Genomic DNA, 8,218 nt, shown 5'->3' with positions numbered 1-8,218 from the left:
CATTTTCTCAAAACATGAAAGTCATCCGAAATTGTGTCTAGTTTTCAGAACATTTTAAATCTCATCAATCGAAGTTATGAGTCATCAGATATGGCCAAAAAACTAACGAGGGTTCAAACTTTCCAACAACATCCTTCTTTCTTCAAAATCCATGATCCAAGCATCCAATCGCTAAATCGGTTTCCTATTTCTCCCGAGCATGTCTTTATTGCTGAAAATGAAATTTTAAACTAACTAAGCACCTTTTGTTCATTATTTGAGAAAAAATCAACATAAAATATTAAGATAATGCATGAATTTTATAACTAAGTATGCCCATATCAGACTCCCTACATGGTCTTCAATAGAATGTCATGGGATACCCCCATGGTTATACATCCCCGTGTCATGGGCTCCTCCTATGGTCTTGCCAAGTACGATGGGCTCCTCCCATGGTCTTTACATAAACCCGTACATAAATCAAATATCAAAATATTATTCATTCTAATACTAATAATCTCATATCAGTTAATGGGCTGGCCTTGGTTCCTTCGACCCATGAGTGTGGTAAGAAGACTCACATCAATACTATATGAAAGTTGACTAGGCCGGAACTCCAATCTCCGCTCTACACAACCCTATAATTGAAACAATTTCTTAAATACAACTCAAAATGCCCCAAAACCTCTTAAAGGTCAAACTTGGTCAAAAACTAAGGTCAAAGGTCAGATTCATCGGTCTGATTTGACCCAACTCGCCGATTTGTCCCTCAACTCATCGAGTTTCTCCAACATCCGCACAGATTGGGAAAAATCTCATCAACTCGTCGAGTTCACTAATGAACTCGTCGAGATAGCCAGAAATCCAACCTCTTAATGTATTAAGCTAATTCCATTGAAACCAGGGACTCCAAAACTTAGATCTCTCCCAAAATGATGCCTTGAAGGGTTAATTTCCCAACTTTACCCTTAAGAATCATCCACTGAGAAGCAAACCCAAACCCTAAGCTCTTTAGAGAAAGTCTTAATCCATATAGCCCTTGAACTCTCCCAACATAGTCCCAAAACATAGATCTGGAGTCCAAAGGTTAGATAATCATGTAAAGTTTCCAACTTTATGTCCATGCAAACTAGAAATACACTATAGAGCTTAATAAGGACTTAATGATGGACTTATTTCTTGAATGGGGCTTGGAACTAATAAAGTTTGCAACATTCAGCCATGAGAAGTCATGAAGGGGTTAGATCTAACATAATAATCCCCAAAACCTTCAACATCTTGGCTAGCCCAACCAAAATCCCAAAATCATGCTAAAACATCCATTAAAGAGATGTAGATGATAACAAAACAAGATGTCGACTTTATACCTCAGAAGAACTGCAACAAAGGGAGAGCTTCAGGATCCAAAGCCTTCCTTCCAAACCAAGCACCTTTAATCTTCAAGCTCCTTCCAAGAACACCAAAAACCCACTCTCCAAGTTCACTACAAGCTCATACACTCAACCTTGAAGGATAAAACACGAAATTAGGGTTTTCTAGACAAGGAGGCTGGTAAAGAGGCCAACCAAGAGAGTTAAGGTTATTAAACAGGGTGTCAAACCCTAAAATTAGGGTTTTCTTCACAGCCGCCAACTCGTTAGGTTGGGACATGCCGACTCGCCGAGGTCAGACATTAAAACCCGCAGCCGCAACCCATCTCAACACGACGAGTTGGAGCTCCCCAACTCGTCGAGTTCCAACAATAATTCCAAATATTTAGGAAATGATTTATACCTGAACCAAGCGTTACAAGTTCTCAATGTTAGTATAATTGAATGTTAATCCAAGTTCACTAATGAATCAAATTGCGTACTAAATAGCTAGTTTAGGGCATATTGGTCGCTCGAAGTTTTATTTACTTTGTCACTTAAGAAAAACTTTAGGTGAAATTGGTTTTCTGTTTGGCATATGTGGTGGTCATGAGCAATTGTTCATAGTTAAATATTAATCAGTTTTGACGAGGTGTATTATTAATTATGTTATTATTAATATTATTATTATCATAATAATTTTTTATTTTTTTTATTATTATTATTTTTAGATTTAAAATTGAATACTCGAAGTTTTTCAAGTTCATTGACAAGATTCCTGTAATTATTTAAAGACCTCTCAGTGTTGGAATATCGCTAGCAAAAAGAAAGAGTAATAAGTGAGTAAAGATAAAGCGGAGAGCACGCAATACATGCATGCAAGTACCATGGAATATATCAAACGGATTTTGGTGTTTTGAAATGACATGTCCCACAATTCCTTTATACTTTTAGTTGTTCTATCTTGGTAATTGGTGCTGATTAGCGATTAGTTTCCAGGATTAGTTAAATATATAGAGAGGTGTACACGGGGTAAGCTTTGTACATTCTCTCCATTTCCCTGTTGGCTTTATTCTTTTCAATAAATGCTGCCATTAAAAAAAATAAACAAATCGTATATATTACTATATTAGTAATGCCCCTAATCTGTGTGGGAATATGTTTCGCTAAAAGAAAGTAAAAGGACAAAAAATAAAGCCGATACTAGTTGATGCACGCATCGAATATAACAATTAGCCCTATATGCACTATATATAAACCATGAAGAAGCTCATCAACATGCAATTAACCCACACATATCTCTTCTCCATGCGAATGGCACTCCCATCAAACCCATCATGTTCTTCTTCTGAGGCCTCCTCATTATACCCGGATCCATTTCATGCAAATGTTTCTAACTTTGTTTCTGTGAAGCTTTCCAGTGAAGGAAACTACCGTTTGTAGTCGAAGCAGATGGGGTGCCTGTGTTGGTTCAAAACAAATGAACAATGCAAAATGCTGAAAAGCTCTCGTGTATTATTCAGTGAAAAACAAAGAACAGAAGGCTGCAATATATAGCAGCACTTACAACTGAAAAAGTAAATGCTGGAAACATGAAAAGACTAAAAGTAAAAGCAGGAAATATGAAAGACTTCAACAGTTATGAAGACACACACAAGAGCACTTATTTCACTTTATTTCACTGACTTTGAATCAGTCTTCAACACCCCCCCTTTGATTCAAAGCTTCCAATGCCAATACAAGCTCGGAGACGCTGAAAACGTGCAGGCGAAAGAGCCTTAGTGAACATGTCGGCCAATTGTTCTTCAGTAGGACAGAACTCCACCCATATTACACCTGCTGCCACCAAGTCTCGAATGTAGTGGTGCTTAATTTCAATATGCTTGGTACGCCCATGCATAACTGGGTTTCTTGTCATGGCAACTGTTGATTGATTGTCACAGTAAATCACAGTTGGTTCCCTTTGTTCCTGCATAAGATCACCCATAAGTTGTCGTAACCACACAGCTTGACACGCAGTAATTGTGACCGCCACATATTCCGCATCAGTTGATGATAAAGCTACCGTTGCTTGCTTCTTTGACTGCCATGAAATTATTCCTGACCCAGTACTCAAACAATTCCCTGTTGTACTCTTCCTGTCTTCTTGTGATCCTGCCCAATCACTGTCACTGTATCCTTTTAGCACAAACCTTTTCGAGTTCAAATACCAAATACCATAGTGCTTGGTACCAGCTAAGTAACGAATAATTCTTTTGACAGCTCCATAGTGTTGTTTTGTGGGTTTGTGCATGAATCTTGAGACTACTCCCACTGCAAAACTTATGTTTGGTCTTGTGTGAGTGAGGTAGATTAACCTCCCAACTATGCTCCTATAATTTTGAGGATCTGTCATTCCTGTGCCATCTTCACATGTTAGCTTTTCATTGGTGTTCATAGGAGTTGTGACTGGTTCAATATTCTCCATGTTGAGACCCTTTAGCATGTCTGATACATATTTTTCTTGAGCAATAAAAATACCGGTGTTTGTTTGCTTTATTTCGATCCCAAGAAAATAATGTAGCTTTCCAAGGTCTGTCATTTCAAACGTCTTCATCATCTCCATTTTAAATTGATAAATGAGCTCTTTAGACGACCCTGTGTAGATCATGTCATCAACATAGAGACTGACTAACATGATCCCTGCATCACCTTGCTTCCTGAAATACATGGTGGGTTCACTAGGACTTTTCTGAAAACCGTTGAAGCGAAAGAAGTTGTCAATCTTGCTATACCATGCACGCGGAGCTTGTTTAAGCCCATATAATGCCTTCTTCAACCTATATATCTTCCCTTCTTTGCCAGGAACAATAAATCCTTCGGGTTGTTGAACAAAAACTTCTTCTTTTAGGTCCCCGTTTAAGAATGCCGACTTAACATCGAACTGGTAAACTTCCCATTGTTGTTGTGCAGCTAATGCAAGAATTAACCTTATTGTCTCAATTCTTGCCACCGGTGAGAATGTTTCATTGAAATCTACACCCTGTTCTTGTCGAAAACCACGAGCAACTAATCTTGCTTTATGTTTTTGGAGACTACCATCCGCATTGAACTTTTTTTAAAAAAACCCATTTCAAAGGAATTGGATGCTTACCAGCTTGAGGTTCCACCAGATCCCATGTCTCGTTCTTTTTGATCGCCATAATTTCTTCCTCCATTGCTTTCTTCCAGTTAACATCTTGAAGTGCCACATCTGCTGAGACTGGATCACCAGTGAACAGGGCTAGAGTGCTATCTTAAATGTCATTCAAGTTCCTATATCTGAGTGGTAGAGTATCTGGAGACAACACATCAGAAGAGCCAGGTGTGGTCCTCGAGGGCGTAGCAGGAGATGATTCACAGTGAGTAGAGCTCGGTGTCGGACTTGATGGAGGAGACATGGGTGTATTGATCGGATGATCATGCACTTTATCTTCTACATTTTCAAATGAATTTGGCTGTGGCATTAAGTTTGTGTGAACCGATGTACCCACATAACTTGAATATTCTTCAAAAATCACATCACGGTTGATAACAATATTCTTATTTATAGGATCGAATAACCTGTAGGCCTTTGACATTGTACAATAGCCCACAAAGATGTATTTCTTGGACTTCTCTTCTAGCTTGTGCCTATTTGTGGTGACCAATGCATAGCATAAACAGCCAAAAACACGCAAATGATCAACAGTGGGCTTGAACTCATACCAGGCTTCGAAAGGTGTTTTATTCCATACCGCTTTGGTGGGTGATAGATTGAGGAGATACACAGCTGTGGCTACCGCTTCTGCCCAAAATGAGTCAGACAACTTACTTGTTTTTAGCATTGATCGAGCCATCTCCAGAATAGTCCTGTTCTTCCTCTCTGTGATTCCGTTTTGCTCAGGTGTATAAGGAGCTGTCAATTCTCTTCTTATTCCTTCTTCTTCACATAATGTAGTGAATTCTTTTGACATGAATTCACCGCCTCTATCAGTTCTTAGAATCTTGATTACATTGCTTCCTTGTTTTTCTACAAGGGCTTTGAATTTTTTGAAGTGCTCAAAAGCTTCAGATTTCGCTTTGATAAAGTAGACCCAACACATACGAGTGAAATCATCAATAAAAAGCAAGAAGTACTTACTCCCCGAGTGTGATTCTGTCCTCATTAGACCACATATATCTGCACATACTATCTCCAGTTTTTCTATTGCTCGTCTTGCTTGCCCCTTCGGAAAGGATCTTCGTGTTTGCTTACCCAAGACACACCCTTCACACACATGGGTAGAATCTTTTATGGTTGGCAGCCCGTTCACCATTTGTTTGCTTGTTAATAGTTGTAGACCTTTTACATACAAATGATCATATCGATAGTGCCATAATCTTGACTCATCATCCTTGCTACTCATCATCATATATCCATCTTTTCATGAAAAATCTACTGGAAACATCCTATTTCCAGTCATTTTTGAGTATAATAGAACTTCACCATTTTGTTTCTTTACCACACAAGCATCATTTTCAAATTCTACCTTCAATCCATTTTCAATTAACTGGCCTACACTTATCAGATTGTAGGCCAGACCTGGTGCAAAATGAACATCACTGATGAGTTTATCCTTTGCGTCGATGCAAACCGTCACAGCTCCTATTCCTTCTATCGCAACTGGTTGGCCATTACCGAGACGAACACGTGATTTTCCTGTCGTGTTCAGGCTTTTGAACTTGTCACGTACACCGGTTATATGATTAGAACATGCACTGTCTATATACCATATCTCCTTTGTAACATCAACCGGATGAATGTGGGTCATGAACAAGTAATCTTCCTTCTCTTCAAATTCCTCTTCAGTGTACTTTACTTGGTTTTGCTTTGTCCAACAATCTTCTTCTTTATGACCAAACTTCTTACAATGATCACATTGAACTAGTGACCCTTGTGATCTCCCTCGACCACGACCACGAGATGATGCTCTGCCTCTTCCTCGACCAAAGGAATATCTACCTTGTTCTCCATGGATCTGAAATGCATGTTCTCCATCTTGAGTCTGAGATCTGTTGATTCTTGCTTCATGTGCTTGTAGTGAGCCCATCAGTTCATCAAAGGAAAATGTTGCAAGATCCTTTGACTCTTCAATAGCCGCCACAACATGGTCAAATTTAGAAGGTAGACACCTCAGTACTTTTGCAACAACAACTTCATCAAAGATTTTATCTCCATAAGCACGCATCTGAATCACAATCGAAGATGCTTTTGCAAGATACTCTTGAACGGTTTCACTTGGTTTCATGTTTAAGGTCTCGAACTGCCTTCTTAGGGACTGGAGTTTAACTGTGATCACCTTTGCTGATCCTTGATATTCAGTTTTGAGAATGTTCCAGGCATCTCGTGATGTGACTGCTACAGCAATTCTGGGAAAGATTGTTTCATCAACAGCTTGTTGGATGAAAAACAAGGCTTTTGCATCTTTCTTTTGATTTTCTTTCTGACGTGTCTCATATGTGCTTGCTTCTGCATACCCATTTTCAACAAGATCCCACAAATCTTGTGACTTGAACAAAGTCTTCATTTTGGTACTCCAGAACTCGTAGGAGTCTCCCTTAAAGATTGGAATTTGAGGGTGTGACATGCTAATAGTGTTGAGGTTCTGTGCCATCAAAACAAACCAGAGAGACTTAGGAATGCAACCTAAGCTCTGATACCACAATGTTGGTTCAAAAAAAATGAACAATGCAAAATGCTGAAAAGCTCTCGTGTATTATTCAGTGAAAAACAAAGAACAGAAGGCTGCAATATATAGCAGCACTTACAACTGAAAAAGTAAATGCTGGAAACATGAAAAGACTAAAAGTAAAAGCAGGAAATATGAAAGACTTCAACAGTTATGAAGACACACACGAGAGCACTTATTTCACTTTATTTCACTGACTTTGAATCAGTCTTCAACAGCCTGCTGAAGAGTTACAATTTGCATGGGCTTGTATGTGAACCAATTACCCCAGACCTGATCATTACCCGATTTGACAGACTTGTTAAGGGTTGGATTTTTGGTTCGATTTGTGAAGAGCTACTTGACAATGTTGTCGAACTTGAATCAGCTAAAGCGGTTTGGGACAAACTAAAATCCATCTACAATCCAACCAAAATGATTCAACAAAAAGGTATTCACCTTTTATTCGAAACTCAATATTGCAACATTTTAACAATCAACACTGCTTAATATACACTTATAAGTTTGATACTCATGATTGCCTCTTTCACGTGTCGTAGACTATTAAAATTACAATTTCCACATCATGAACAATTTGATGCGCATATATGGTTTTAATCACACTTGCATCATCGTTTATAAACACACTACACTGCTATTACATAAAGCTTCTAGAACTTCCAGACTGAGTAAAACAATTGCATAATATGCATAAGTTGGATTGTGTAATGCATGTAATGCACGTATTTTACTTAATTTAGTAGTCAGTAGGCATAGTACTTCCATAATTAAGTTTGCAGTGTGAGTTTAAACCAAATTTGACTTTACCACCACAATGAATGCCTCTTTTGTGACAATAAGTAGTGACGGTAACATGTTCCTTTCATATGGTGAACACAATTAATAGCTAGACTAACTTTGGAATAAATAGAGGCTCCAACCTCAGTTTTAATCACAGCTGGCATCTACATATATATATGGTAGCCTGGAGTAGGACATGCTACCCCTCCAAAAAATCACAAGTAATATAAACTTTTGAAAAAAAATTGCAAGTGAAACTATGTCACTGTAGGGTTGCCTTTGTTTCTTTTGTTTTTCGAGTTGGGAATGAATATGGTAAACCAATATACATATAGTATAGCAGGTGTCTCACTTTTAAACATAGTGGCTCTTTATCTTAGG

This window comes from Lactuca sativa, chromosome 7, assembly GCF_002870075.4.
Source record: "Lactuca sativa cultivar Salinas chromosome 7, Lsat_Salinas_v11, whole genome shotgun sequence".
Taxonomy (NCBI): Eukaryota; Viridiplantae; Streptophyta; class Magnoliopsida; order Asterales; family Asteraceae; genus Lactuca; species Lactuca sativa.
Note: the sequence above shows the minus strand (reverse complement) of the source record.